Source organism: Arachis ipaensis, chromosome B9, assembly GCF_059453495.1.
Source record: "Arachis ipaensis isolate K30076 ecotype BB chromosome B9, ASM5945349v1, whole genome shotgun sequence".
In the NCBI taxonomy this organism is placed as follows: Eukaryota; Viridiplantae; Streptophyta; class Magnoliopsida; order Fabales; family Fabaceae; genus Arachis; species Arachis ipaensis.
In genome coordinates this window covers 107,214,082-107,230,387 of record NC_142444.1, presented here as the reverse complement: position 1 = coordinate 107,230,387, position 16,306 = coordinate 107,214,082, and positions in this window count along the sequence as shown.

Below are 16,306 nucleotides of genomic sequence, written 5' to 3'. Positions count from 1 at the left end.
CTTAAGACATATGCATGTGGTGTCTTTGTACTAGGATCTGCTTGGATGACTAGGTTCTATAGAGTGCTTTAACACTTGGTAACTTGGGTTAACTAACCCGGGATTATCAACCTAAAGTCCATTATCAAGAGCAACCTAGTTACAAGGCATTTAGTAACCCAAATAGGTGCTAGGCATCAATGTCTTAAGAAGAATTGTGGGTCAAGTGTCTGTGGTGAATATGTGATGAGTGAAAACAAGGTAAGAAGCTGCTACAACACATGACACTAAGCTACAAGTGAGAAATAAGTTCACAGAAAAAGAAAAACAACGAAAAGCAATTACCAGGGTTGAGTGAATAATAAGAGGTCATAGCAGTATATTAGTTGATGCTTAAAAGGGACAATTCTCACCTAAGAGTCAATAAAAGTCAGCTGCAACATTCTCTGCATAAAACCCCATGAATTAATGTTAATGACTTGCTGATATGGACATTACCTCTATTTCAATCTTTCTTCTCAATAATTCACAGCTTGCTTGGGGACAAGCAAGATTTAAGTTTGGTGTTGTGATGCCAAGTCATCTTAGGCTAGTTTCACTAGCCTTTTTCTTTGTTTTTAGTAGGTTTTATGCACTCTCTTGAGTTATAAGTAATCATTTGGATTAGAAATTTATCTATGCCTTGATTCATTCAACCATGGTTATTTTGATGCAATTTCATGAGACTTTGGCCATAATTACTTGTGTGCTAAGAATGATGCAATCTCTCATGATGTTAGCAAGGCTTTGATGCATATATTGGTTGATGACAGGTGAAGAAATGCATGGAAGAATATTGAAGAATGGCCATGGAAAGGATGAGGAGGAAGCAACGTTGATGGCCAAGTTGGACCACCAACGTTGCCTCAAACGTTGAAAGGAAAGCTGCTACATAATTAGCTGATACACACGTTGGAGGGGGCGTTGGTGACCCAACGTTACCTCCAATGCTTGATACAAAGTACTTTCTAAAAAACTGGAGAAACGGTGGCGACACGTACGCGTGGATAGGCCCACGTTGGAGGGAACGTTGGCACTCCAACGTTGAGTCCAACGTGCACGATTTGAACTCCAAAATCATAATTTTGAAAAAGTGCAACGACGCGCACGCGTATGCTACGCGTACGCGTGAGCGTGAAAATTGGCAATCCACGCGCACGCGTATATGACGCGCACGCGTGGATGAATCAATGTTGGAGGGAGCGTTGTTGGTCCAACGCTGATGCCAACGTCTTCAAAAACGTTTTAAAAGTTGAAGTTTGGGAAATTGCATCCACGCGCACGCGTATGTCATGCGCACGTGTGGATGAATATTTTGGCCCCAAACACGCGCACGCATGGACAACACAGAAGCGTGACCTGGTGAATTGTACCATCCACGCGCACACGTAGGTCACTCGTACGCGTGGACACAAAAGCGTTGGCACTCCAATGTTAAGTCAAACATTTCTCAAAACGTCCAAAATCAATTTTCTATGAAGGACGTTTGACTCAACGTTGGCCCTAAAATGTGGACTCCAACGTGAGCATCAGAACTATGCAATTGAAGCAGATCTTTCCTCAACAAGCATGGAAGCCAATTGGAGCAACTTCAACCCATTTCAATTAAAGGCCAAAGCCCAATCAGGGACTGAAGATCAATGGAAAAAAGTGTATAAATAGCTTAGGATTCAAGTTAGTTAGGGGGTGGAAGGACTGATACTGAAACTCTGCCAAATTTTATTCTCTTTCTGCACTTTTTCATTCTGCAATGTATTTTCCAATTCTATTTTCCATTTTGAGAGCTATGAACAACTAAACCCCTTTCATTGGGTTAGGGAGCTCTATCGTAATTCAATGGATCAATAGTAGTTTTCATCTTCTTCTTATTTCTTTTCTCTTGATTATTGTTAGAAAGCTTTCAATCCCAATTCCATTGGATAGTTGTCTTGACAGAGAAGCTTTCCATAATTTGAATTCCTCTGATCCTTGAGAAAAGGATGAGGAATTCATGCTAGAATTGCTTTCTTACATTGGATTAGATTGGGGATTGGATGGATATTGTGACATTTAATCCTACCAATACTTTGATCTATGAATTTGTGTGGTCTAATCAGTGACCGAACTTCATCTCTTCCCATGAGCAATTAAATCAAGACATTGGGCAATTTTCATGCTTAGAGATATTGGTGAGCCAAGACATTGGGACCCAATCATCTAAGATTGCCTAGCAAAGTCAATGAATGCATTGATTGAGGAAGAAATGAAAATGAGTTGATCCGGAGAGTTCAATATCTCCTGAAATCCAATGAATCCCCTACTCTGATCTTACCCATTCTGTTTATATTTTGCTTCTTTAATTTTATGCTAAATCCCCATTCCCTTTTAATTTCTTGCAATTTAAGCTTCTGCACTTTAATTACTTGCAATTTAAGTTTCTCGCCAATTTTACTTTCTGCAATCCCAATTCAATTCTAATTTTGCTCAACTAGAACAATTCTCCAATTAACATTGATCAACCAACCAATCCCTGTGGGATTCGACCTCAATCTATAGTGAGTTTTTACTTGACGACAATCCGGTGCACTTGCCGATAGAAAATTGTTGAGAGATAGTTTTCAGGATATCAGGTTGTTGCCATGAAGGTTGTCTATAAGTTTGAGGCTCCTCCCACCTTTGATTGTCCCATCCTTGATACAAGCCTTCATTGTAGTTCTCATTTTCTACAATATAGTTGTAATCACACTCATAGCCAAAGAGGTGAGAATTCATGATGAAAAGAGAAAATAAAAATAAGAACTAATAAGAAATGAGTAAATAAAGTCCTAAAACTAGCAAAAACTAATAAAGATGCAAAAAGGCAAACATATTCACAATATTAACAATAACCAATAATAAGGAATACATTTGCAAATCCCCGGCAACGGCGCCAAAAACTTGATGTAGGGAAATCGTCGGTTAGGAATTTCACACATATAATCTCGTTGCAAGTATAGTTCCAAACCGACAAATAACACTCAATCAAAATTTAGTTTTGGTTGTCACAAGTTCAACCCAATAAAAATAGCAGAGAGTATTAGTCCTGGCTCGTTCTCCCTAGGAATTACAACCGAATGCTCAATTATTGGTTATGAGTTTCAAGGGGTTAGGTTGATAAAAGTGCAAGAAATTAAAAAGGCAAGAATTTGAATGATAATAAAAGTAAATCAAGAAATTAAAGATAACAACTAATAAAAAGAGGCATTCATGGCAAGAATTGAGAATCAAGGCTTTCTATCCTAGTCATTAATTATAATACAATAACTAATAAGAGCTAATCCTATTTCGTTATCTCCAACATCGGAAGAAGGTATAATGTTATCTTCACATTGAGAGAAAGTCAAATAGGACTAGTTAATCCCAATCCATAAGTAATGTTAAAGGATACAAGACTAACTAATCACTCTAGATCACCAATCTAAATTGGGTATTAATGACTCAAGATTGCCCAATTTCTCTTTCCAAGCCAAGAATGCTCAAAATCTACTCTAAAATCCAACCAAGCATTTTGTCAAACACTTGGAAGGCACAAAAGGAAAGCATAGTAAATTGCAAGAAATAATAAATTATGCCACTACCCAATGCAAGAAATTAATAATAACAACTCAAATAAACATCAATAACATAAAAATATCAAAATTGCATTAAAGAGAATCCAAATCCAAGAATAGTGCATGAACATAAAAGTAATCAAAATGAGAAATTAAGAAGAAAAAAAAAGAGAACAAAGATGTAACAACAAGAAATTGCAAGGAAAACTAAATAAAAACAAGAATTTAAACCTAAATCTAAGAGAAAACTAAACTAAAAACCCTAATTTCTAGAGAGAAGAGGGAGCTCCTCTCTCTAGAACTAACCTAAAACATGTTTTCTAAACTATAGAAATTGCTCCCCCCTTGTTCCCTCTTGAATTCTGCATCAAATAGCCTCAGAAATGAGTTGGATTTGGGCCTAGATGGCTTAGAAATCACCCCTAGCCTATTCACTTTAATGAGGTCACATGACCACTATCACGCGTGCACGTGGGTGACGCATGCGCGATGTTGGCAGATTTCCTCCTCACGCGTACGCGTAGGTGACGCGTGCGCGTGGCCTTGAATTAAACAAATCCTCATTTCTTCATGACTTCTCCATTTTGCATGCTTTTCTCTTCACCTCTTCCATCCAATCCTTGTCTTATAAACCTGAAATCACTCAACAAACATATCAAGGCATCAAATGGAATTAAAGTGAATTAAAATTAGCAATTTAAAGGCCTAAAAAGCATGTTTTCACTCTTAAGCACAAATTAGGGAGAATTACAAAACCATGCTATTTCATTGAATAAATGTGGGCTAAGAGCACAGGGCCCAAAATTGGGTTTTATCAAGCAAAAGGGCCCAAAATTTGGAATCCTTAAGCCTCTTTTGATGGTGTGTTGGGTGCCTGGGAGCTTGCGTTGAATGCATGGAAGGCTAGTCAACTACTGGAGGTTGCATTGTAGGCAAGAGAAGCTGCGTTGAATGCATGAACATGGCACGTTGAACACAGGGGACGGACATAGCTGTGTTGGACGTGGGGTTTGGTGCATCAAACATATGGTGGAGGCTGAGTTGGGCTGAGCTGCATTAGACGCAGCATGGTGGTGCATTGAATGCAGGGAATGGTGCGTTCAATGCATGGCTAGTTTGGGCATCCAAGAAACTCTTTATTTTGGCTGCATTGAACACATGGAGTGGTGCGTTGAACGCATGGCTTGCTATGTTGTCCAGGGGCTTCTCTATTTGGTCCAGGAGCTTCTTCGTTTGGTCTAGGGGCTTCTTTCTTTACCTCTTTCCATCCCTTGCTCCTAGTGTTTCTCTTGCTTGCCTCTCTCCATCGTTGTTCTTGCTAACTTTCTTCCACATTCTCCTATAATTAAAGAATTGAAAGCAACTCAAAATAATGTTCCTTAACAACTAAAGATGCGGATTCATTAGTTTGTTTAGTTCCACTTGCGGAATACCACTAGATTGGTCTCGCTATATTAATTGGATTAGTAATAGCTTTAGTTCAAAATTATTTGCTTGAACCGTAGGCATTAATGTGCTACTTCTGCAACTATCAGTGGTAGGTACAATATAGTTGCCAAGAGTCCTCCTCATATTATTATTCTCCTCTTTCATTCTTTTTACTTCTTCTCTTCTAGCCCTTGATCTCATCCTTATTTGTGCAAGCATCTTCTCAATCTCTGTATTGAAGAGAATGAAATTCTCTTCCCCTTGCATGCACAAAAACAATAAGAAATTAAACGTACCATGCAGAATAAAGAAGAAAAATAAAGAAAGAAAGAAAAATTGAATAGAATAAAGAAAAGAAGAAAAAGAAAATAAAGTAAATAAAAGAAAACAAGATCTAAGTTAGTAATTTAACCAGATGTATGTTGCCAATCTCATCTCAGCAATGGTGCCAAAAATTGATGAGCCAAAATTGATATGCTCGGATATTGGCAAGTGCACCAAATCGCATCAAGTAATACCACGGTGAGTGGATATCATTCTCATGAGGATTAACAGATTGAGGCAAACAACGTTTAATTGAATCTCTAATTAGATCAATCAAACACTTGCAAGAGAAATTTGGATCATGAAATATAACCAAGAGCAGTGAAGAAGATTTTTGAAAGAACGACAGAAGGCTTAGAAATTTAGTGAAGTAATCAAGAATAAGGATGTTAAAGTCTTCGGAGATGTTTTAATCCTTAGAAAAAGTAATACTTGTATTTTCCTACTTTAACTCATGCAAAAATCTTTTCAGAAAAAATAATTTATAATTAAATTTCAATCCCTTGGCAATATAATTTCTTTTAAATTAATTAATAGCCAATTCCTTGGTCAACTAATTAAAAGAAGAGGTTAAGAACGATTTCAATTTGAAGCCACACAATATTCAAAAACTATCCCTAGCTGAATTAAATGTCACGTATACAAAGACTAGTTCTAAATAACTGAAGATTATGACAAGAGTTTCAAGCTAATTCCGATATTAAATTTTTCAAAGTAATAATAGAATCCAAAACAGAATTAGAATATTTTCCAATATTTCTAACCATTAATGATGAAGAACGAAACTCAATATTGAAAAAGTAGAAAAGCATGAATCAAAATAAAGAAAATACTTGCATTACTAATTCGTAAATTAAAATAGAGCTCCTAACCTTTAACAAGAGGAGGTTTAGTTACTCATGGCAGAAAAAAAAAATAGCCTAAGACTAAAGAGGTGTTGGATGGCTCCAGTGATAATTCAATTCACCATATATGAACCATATTCACTTATTTATAATCTAACTTCCTAACTAATTAAAATTCAAAAACTAATCTTATCTTCTAAAGAGAACGATAAAAACTTATCCAAATTCAAATCTAATTTAATATAAATTCTAACAACCAAATCTTATTTTTCTAGAAGAAGTTATTGCCAACTAATCTTTTAAATCTTGATTCTTTTGAGTTGAATTGAAGCTTCTTGGGAGTTGACTTGGTACTTGGTGCTGGGCTCCTCATGTGGGCACTAGGCTTTAAGACATTGATGCTCGGCTTGATGTTTGGGTGCCCAGCTTGGGTGTAGGGGCGATGGGTGCCAAGTTCTAGCCCGGGCACCCAGTTTAATTTTGGTGGAGTTGGGCGCCAATTCCTGGAGCTAGGTGCCATCTACTTTGCCTTCTCCCAGGCACTAAGGTGTTGGGCTTGGAATCATGGAGTTGGGCACCTAAATTGGATGCTGGACTTGGGAATAAGGGCGCTAGGTACCAATCCTTGGAGCTGGCTCCAGATTTTGGGCCCTTGGCTTGGAGTTTAGGCGTTGGACTCGGCCCTTTGAAGCCTAGAGCCACCAAGCCTTATCTTTTCTTCTAAATTTTGTCGTGATTTGCTGAATTATATCCTGAAAACTCAATCATTCTAATACAACTCCAAACATATGATTAGTCATCAAAACTTCACTAAAAATATATGAATTTTGATTTAAATCTAAGAAAACTAATAATAAAACTAAAAATAGCTAAAAATGTTTAGGCATCAATTATTAGAGTATATATTCATATAAATGCAATAGGTAATAAGAGTTGTATACATAAATTAAACATTGGTTTTAGTCTTTTCGAAGCAATTAAAGGTGTCACTCACCAAAAGTTTATTTGCGACATATTGTGTTGCTGCAAATCTTTTTGCAGCAGCATTTTTTGTTACAATATGTAACAATTTCGTTTTTCTTTTGTATGAATAATTTTTTTGCCAACATGTTTTTAGAAACGAAAAATATTGGCTGGAAAAAAATATACTAAGTAGTTCACTGACACAAAACTAGCCGAACATTTTCATCGGGTGCTAAAAGAAAAAACAAAAATATTAAAATTTTTGTCTTTGTTTTAACTTTTAGTTTTACTTCTCTTACCATCAAATATAAAATTTAAAAAATAATAAAGATAAAAAATAAAAAAATACAAACAAAATAGATTCTTACTTTTTGTGTTAAGATCTTTTATATATATATATATATATATAGCTTAGCTTATCAAGCCTAGTCTACAAAAAAAGGGCTACAGCAAGCAAACTTTCCCCTTTGTTTGTTGTGGTTGCGCCTCACCGCAGGCACTGAATGGATGAAATGAGTGGAGATCTTCCTTCCCCCTTGTTAATTACCAAGAACTTCGTTGCCATTAGTGGCGAAGAAAAATTCGACCATCCTACCCAAAAACAACTCGGAACCTAAAGAGAGTTCAGTCCACAAGAAGCAGGCAGAGCTTTAGCCATTGGACTACATCCATCTATCCTACCTAAACAGTAACCCCCCTTTTGTTCGTTCTTCGAATGACGCTAGTGGAGACAAATTCCTTCTGGCTAATGAAGATACTACTCAAATCTTCCCAGTGGATCCTTCTTCTCCCTAAGAATTATATATATATATATATATATGCTAGCAACATCTTAAGAAGAGGTGAAAAGTCTATATATTTGCGTATAAGATAAAAATTAAACTCAACAAAAAATATCCAAGCGCAAGACTCTTCACTAAAGCATCTATTATCTATGTGTCATTAATTACTACATACATCATAATTTCTTCAATAAAGAAAAAAAAGGAAAATCAACTTTGGTCCAATAATCCAATATGTTATAAAACCATATATTTCAAAAGTTTCACTACAAGAAAATAAGCTTTCTGCCACGCTTTAAAAGCGTGCTGATAGCTTTTTGCAACACTTTTTGAGCTATCGGCACGCTTTTGAAAGGGTCACATCTGCCAGCGTGCCGGTTGTTCTATCGCCACGCTTTTGTGGATCTATCGGCACGCTTTTTCTGTTGGCACGCTTTCATTTATTGTCACGCTTTTAAAACGTCCCAGAATGTATATTTTAGGTACTCTTTAAAAGCGTGCCAATAGGGAAAGATATGGCTACACTTTTTAAACGTGCCAATAGGGTAAACATATGGCTATGCTCTAAAAGCATGGCTATTTATAAGTACGAAAAGATACGGATATGCTTAGAAAACGTGCCGGTAGATGAGGATATGGGTACGCTTTTAAAGCGTGCCAGTTGCCAAGTTATGGCCACGCTTATTAAGCGTGCTTGTTGAGCCCAAAATTAAGATATAGCCACCCTTTTTAAGCGTGCCCATAAGTTTGGTCAAATTTTTTTTCGTTAATCTTCCTAATATTTCGTGCAAAATTCATATATAATTTTAAAATTATAGACCAAAATAAAATTATATATATTGAACTAATCCAACAAATATAAACTTTCCCATAAAAAAAGACATACATATAAAATTGTCACCACAAAAGTAGGCTTTGATGACAAAGTACCAAAAAGTAAAGTCATGACAAGTAAATAAGAATTGCAATTCCAACAAGTGTCACATATCTACTTCTTTTATATACTTAGTTACAAAATTCAAATTTCATGAGTAGTGTGATCATCCATTATGAGCTCCATTATTTTTATTACTGTCCTGCAGAATTTTAAATAATCTTGTGTTAGTACATGTTATAAAAGCGACTTCAATTAAGTCCAATAAATCCAATTCCAAATCCAAATTGATTAAACATGAAAATGGCAAGGCAACTTTAATTAGGTCCCACAACATTGCATATTCAACACAAAAGAAATAGTCCCTTATACAAGGTCACAAAAGGAGCTGTTCACACACAAATTTCAAATTATTGGAGCAGAGGAACAAATATTTACATGAGTAAAAAATTTTCAGAACTCTGGTTACATTTTGTTTTTTATTATTATTTAGCAGATTTGGTGTGTGGAGTCAAAATTAACTAAGCTAGAAATGTCAGAGCACTTTATTCCCAACCGCGATCAACGGCTTCTGCCGAAAATGAGATTAAATTGCCAAATCTCTTTCTTTCAGACACCCTCTATCTCAATTCTCAATTCTCAATTCTCAATCAACAATAATTCAATTCAGCCAGCAACATAAATTCTCAATCAATGATAATCAACAATTAGAGAGACACTAAACTCAAATTACCACTAAATCCAAGTACGTACTTTAATCATTCGTGGGAATTAGTAACCTCTTGAGGCAAAAAAAGATTGTGAGCATGATATTTAACAACTTCTTAATTACACATATGACAGCCAAATCATGAAAAGAAGGGGACCAGTAGTAGGCCACATCTCTTTACTTTCCCATTAATTCAAAGAAAAAAAAACTCTTGAATCAAGAAAAAACCAATGGCTAGATACCACATCATGATATATCATACATCTCTAATATCTCTCACAAAACAATAACTATAGATTCCTCCAAAGCTTCATAGACCCAACACTTGTGAATAAATATTCTAACACTATAGACAAAACAAAAATAATGCTTCAAATCCCAAGTCCCAATCTACTGCAATTTCTTCCACGTAAGGCATTAGCCATTATTTGTTAGCTGATGCACGGAAACTTGTCTCTCAACAAATTTCCCTCGGCAAGTATACCGAATTGTCATCAAGTAATAACTCACAATAGAGTGAGGTCGAATCCCACAGAAATTAACGGATTAAGCAATCAATGGTTAATTGATTATTCTAGTTAGACGAATCATTAAGGAGTGATGAGCAACAGGAAAAGTAAATAGCATAAAAGTAAAGAAAGCAATAAAGTGTAGAAAAGTAAAATGGCAAGGAAAATAAATGTAAGAACTAAAAAATAAAATGAACATTGGGATCAAGAGATATTGCAATCCCCCGGATCAAGTTCATTCTCATCTCTTCCTCAATCAATGCATTCATTGATCTCCTTGGCAATCTTAAGTGATTGGGTCCCAATTCCTTGGCAACCCAATCTCTCTAAGCTTGAACAATTTTCCAATTCCTTAATTTAATTGCTCATGGGAAGAGATAAAGTTTGGTCCCTGATTATACCACACACATTCATAGATCAAAGTATTGGTAGGATTAAATATCACAATATCCATCCAACCCCCAACCTAATCCCATGTGAGAGAGCATTTCTAGCATGATTTCCTCATTCCTCCTCCAAGGTTCAGAGGAAATCCAAGTATGAGCAATTTCTCTTCGGAGACAATTACCCAATTAGATGAAGATTGAAACTCTCTAGTAAAATTAAGAGAAAAGAAAGAAGAAGAAGAATAAGAACTACAATTGATCCATTGAATGATAATAGAGCTCTCTAACCCAATGAAAAGAGTTAGTTGATCATTGCTCTACCAAAATAGAAAAGAAAGAAAGTGCAGAAAAGTAAAGATGAAGATTGAAACTAAAATTGAAACTTCAAAATTCATAAATGAAAAGTACAAAGAAAACAAAACTACTCCTAAGAAAGTGATGAGCGGATAATTTATACGCTTTTTGGCATTGTTTTTACTTAGTTTTTAGTATGATTTAGTTGGTTTTTAGTATATTTTTATTAGTTTTTAATTAAAAATCACATTTCTGGACTTTACTATGAGTTTGTGTGTTTTTCTGTGATTTCAGGTATTTTCTGGCTGAAATTGAGGGAGCTGAGCAAAAATCTGATTCAGGCTGAAAAAGGACTGCTGATGCTGTTGGATTCTGACCTCCCTGCACTCAAAGTATATTTTCTGGAGCTACAGAACTCCAAATGGCGCGCTCTCAATTGAGTTGGAAAGTAAACATCCAGGGCTTTCCAGCAATATATAATAGTCCATACTTTGCTCAAGGATAGATGACGTAAACTGGCGTTCAACGCCAGTTTCATGTTGCAGTCTGGCGTCCAGCGCTAGAAACAAGTTACAAGTTGGAGTTCAACGCCAGAAACAGGTTACAACCTGGCGTTGAATGCCCAAAATAGCCCAGGCACGTGAGAAGCTTAAGTCTCAGCCCCAGCACACACCAAGTGGGCCCCAGAAGTGGATTTCTGCACTATCTATCATAGTTTACTCATTTTCTGTAAACCTAGGTTACTAGTTTAGTATTTAAACAACTTTTAGAGATTTATTTTGCAACTCATGACATTTTTAGATCTGAACTTTATACTCTTTGACGGATGAGTCTCTAAACTCCATTGTTGGGGGTGAGGAGCTCTGCTGTGTCTCGATGAATTAATGCAATTATTTCTGTTTTCTATTCAAACACGCTTGTTTCTATCTAAGATGTTCATTCGCACTTCAATATGATAGATGTGATGATCCGTGACACTCATCACCATTCTCAACCTATGAACGCGTGCTTGACAACCACCTCCGTTCTACCTTCAATTGAATGAGTATCTCTTAGATTCCTTAATCAGAATCTTCGTGGTATAAGCTAGAATCCATTGGTAGCATTCTTGAGAATCCGGAAAGTCTAAACCTTGTCTGTGGTATTCCGAGTAGGATTCAGGGATTGAATGGCTGTGACGAGCTTCAAACTCGCGATTATTGGGTGTAGTGATAGACGCAAAAGAATCAAGGGATTCTATTCCGACATGATCGAGAACCAACAGATGATTAGCCGTGCTGTGACAGAGCATTTGGACCATTTTCACTGAGAGGACGGGAAGTAGCCATTGACAACGGTAACACCTTACATACAGCTTACCATGGAAGGAACCTTGCGTGCGTGAAGAAGAAAACAGGGAGAAAGCAGAGATTCAGAAGACAAAGCATCTCCAAAACTCCAACATATTCTCCATTATTGCACAATAAGTATTTATTTTATGCCCTTTCACTTGTTACAATTTAAACTAAGATTTATTATTGATATTATATCCTGACTAAGAATTGCAAGATAACTATAGATTGCTTCAAACCAACAATCTCCGTGGGATTCGACCCTTACTCACTTAAGGTATTACTTGGACGACCCAGTGCACTTGCTGGTTAGTGGTACGAGTTGTGAAAAGTGTGATTTACAATTCGTGCACCAAGTTTTTGGCGCCGTTGCCGGGGATTGTTTGAGTTTGAACAACTAAAGGTTTATTTTGTTGCTAAGATTAGGAATAATTTATTTTTGTTGCTATAGAGTCATTAAATTCTGAGTCCTTTATTTCCTTTTCAAAAAATTTTTCAAAAATATTATTTTTCTTTATCAAATTTTAATTTTTTTTCGCGAGTTTAGTGTCTTGTTCTAAGTTTGGTGTCAATTGCATATTCTATATTTTTGTTTTAAATTTTCGAAGTTGTGTTCTTTGATCTTCAAGTTGTTCTTGTTTATTTGTCTTGTTTGATTTTTAGTTTTTCTTGTTCTGTGTCTTTTCTTGTTTTTCTTGTGTTTTTTTCAAAGCATTAGTCTTCAAAAAGGAATTTATTTTTAGTTAGTGAAAATATACCTCTTCAAAACAAGTGTTACATTTACAGCTCAATTGGCTAGAGCATTGGTTTATGTTCTTGATGATTGGGCACCGATTCTATTAAAAATCTTTTTCAAAAATAATTTTTCTTGATTTAATCTTGTACCAAACTTTAAGTTTGGTGTTTTCTTGTTAATCTTTATATAATTTTTGAAAAGTTATTTTGGTCTTCTAAAAATTTGAAGTTTGGTGTTCTTGTGAATCTTCAAAGTGTTCTTGAGTCTTCTTTGTGTCTTGATCTTAAAATTCTTAAGTTTGGTGTTCCTTGGTGTTTTTCCTCCAAAATTTTCAAAAACAAGGAGCATTAGATCTAAAAATTTTAAGTCTTGTGTCTTTTATGTGTTTTTCTCTTTCATCATAAAATTTAAAATTCAAAAAAATATTTTTTGAAACTATTTTTAAGCCATATTTTCGAATTTTTTTTTATAAAAATTCAGATTTCACTTTCAAAATTTTTCAAATCTTATCCTTTTAAGAAAAAAAAATTTATATCTTTTTCAAAACAAATCTATATCTTTTCCTTCTTAAAATCTTTTCAACTCATAAATATCTTTTTCAAATCTTCACAATATCTTTTTCAAAACAAATTTATCTTTTTCAAATATCTTTTATATCTTTTCAATTTTCAATTACATCTTTTTCCTATCATATTTATCTTTTACAAATCATATCTTCTATCTTATATTTTCTCATAATTTTCGAATTACTTGGGTTGACTTGGTCAAAATTTTTCAAATCATATCTTTTTCAAAACTTCCTAACCACTTTTTCTCTCCTCAATTTTTGAAAATTATATCCAAAATTTATCAAATCTTGTCAAATAAGTAATTATTTTCGTTTTCAATTTTTTTTATTTTATTTATTTTGGTTTTCTAATTTTCGAATTTTATTTAATTTTTCATTTATTTTATTTTATCTTCCTTTTAATTTTTGATATTCAAAAAAAAAAAAAAAGAAAATTTAAATCCACATCATCTCCCTTTCTCCATCATGGAACTAAGTGGAAATGAACAATCCAGAAGGACTCTGGGGTCATATGCTAACCCCACCACTGCTTCATATGGGAGTAGTATCAGTATACCCTCCATTGGAGTTAGTAGCTTTGAGTTGAATCCTCATCTCATTATCATGGTGCAGCAAAGTTGCCAGTATTCCGGTCTTCCATAGGAAGAACCTACAGAGTTTCTGGCACAGTTTTTACAAATTGCTGACACAGTACATGATAAAGAAGTAGGTCAGGATGTCTACAGATTATTACTGTTCCCATTTGCTGTAAAAGACCAAGCTAAGAGGTGGTTAAATAACCAACCTAAAGCTAGCATAAAGACATGGAAACAACTGACAGAAAAATTCCTGAATCAATACTTTCCTCCAAAACGGATGACACAGCTAAGGCTGGACATCCAAGGCTTTAAACAAGGAGATAATGGATCTCTTTATGATGCCTGGGAGAGATACAGAGAGATGCTAAGAAAATGCCCCTCTGAAATGTTTTCAGAGTGGGTTCAGCTAGACATCTTCTATTATGGGCTTACAGAAAGAGCTCAGATGTCTCTAGACTACTCAGCTGGTGGATCTATCCACATGAGGAAGACAATTGAAGAAGCTCAAGAGCTCATTGATACAGTTGCCAGAAATTAGCATCTGTACTTAAGCAGCGAACCTTCCATGAAAGAAGAGGCTAAAACAGTGACTACTGAACTCAGTCCTACTGAACAAGCTACTGAATTCAATCAGCAATTGGATTTTCTAACAAAACAGTTAGCCGAATTTAAGGAGAGACTACAAGAGACAAGGATGGCTAATATAAATATGGAAGAACAATTAAAGCAAACAAAGCAGCAGCTATCAAAACAAATAACAGAAGAATGCCAATCAGTTCAATTAAGAAGTGGGAAAATATTAAATACCCCACCTCAAGGCAGCAGGAAGCCAAGAAATGAGCTAACTACCCAAATTCCAACTGAGGACAGTAAGAGCCCAGGGAAAAATAATTCTGGTGCTAAAACGCCAGAAATTGGGTGGAAGGCTGGCGCTGAACGCCCAAACCATGCTCAGGACTGGCGTTCAACGCCAGAAACAAGCAAGGAACTGGCGTTAAACGCCTAAAAGAAGCACAGTTCTAGCATTCAGATGCCAGGAACAGATGAGGAGTTAGTGTCTAACGTCAATCCAGCTTCCAACCCTGGCACTCAATTGCCAGTGAGGGATCAGACACACACAAGTGCTGATGACAACCCCTCTAAAAGGGCTTCTTCAACCACTTCTGTAGGAAATAAACCTGCAGCAACCAAAGTTGAGGAATATAAAGCCAAGATACCTTATCCTCAAAAACTCCGCAAAGAGGAGCAGGATAAGCAATTTGCCCACTTTGCAGACTATCTCGGGACTCTTGAAATAAAGATTCCGTTTGCAGAGGCACTTGAGAAAATACCCTCTTATGCCAAGTTAATGAAAGATATCTTGAGTCATAAGAAGGATTGGAGAGAAACTGAAAGAGTTCTCCTCACTGAAGAATGCAGTGCAGTCATTCTGAAAAGCTTCCCAGAAAAGCTTAAAGATCCCGAGAGCTTTATGATACCATGCATATTAGAGGGTAACTTCACCAAGACAGCTCTATGTGATATTAGGGCAAGCATCAACCTAATCCCTGCATCCACTATCAGAAAGCTTGGCTTGACTGAAGAGGTCAAACCAACCCGGATCTATATTCAACTTGCTGATGGCTCCATTAAATACCCACCAGGCATAATTGAGGATATGATTGTCAAGGTTGGGCCATTTGCCTTCCCTACTGACTTTGTACTACTGGAAATGGAGGAGCACAAGAGTGCAACTCTCATTCTAGGAAGACCATTCCTAGCAACTGGACGAACCCTCATTGACGTCCAAAAAGGAGAGATAACCCTGAGAGTCAATGAGGATGATTTTAAGTTGAATGTTGTCAAAGTTATGTAACATTCAGACACATCAGACGACTGCCTGGGCATTGATATTATTGACTCCCTGGTGGAAGAGGTCAATATGACTGAGAGTCTCGAATAAGAGCTAGAGGACATTTTTAAATATGTTCAGCCTGATCTGGAGGAACCAGAGGAAATAAAAGAACCTCTGAAAACTCCTCAGGAAAAGGAGAAACCTCCTAAACCCGAGCTCAAACCACTACCACCATCCCTGAAATATGCATTTCTGGGAGAAGGTGACACTTTTCCTGTAATCATAAGCTCTGCTTTAGGGCCACAGGAAGAGAAAACACTAATTCAGGTGCTAAGGACACACAAGACAGCTCTTGGGTGGTCCATAAGTGATCTTAAGGGCATTAGCCCAGCCAGATGTATGCACAAGATCCTATTGGAGGATGATGCTAAGCCAATGGTTCAACGACAGAGGCGGCTAAATCCCGCCATGAAGGAGGTGGTGCAGAAAGAGGTCACTAAGTTACTAGAGGCTGGGATTATCTATCCTATTTCTGATAGCCCCTGGGTGAGCCCTGTC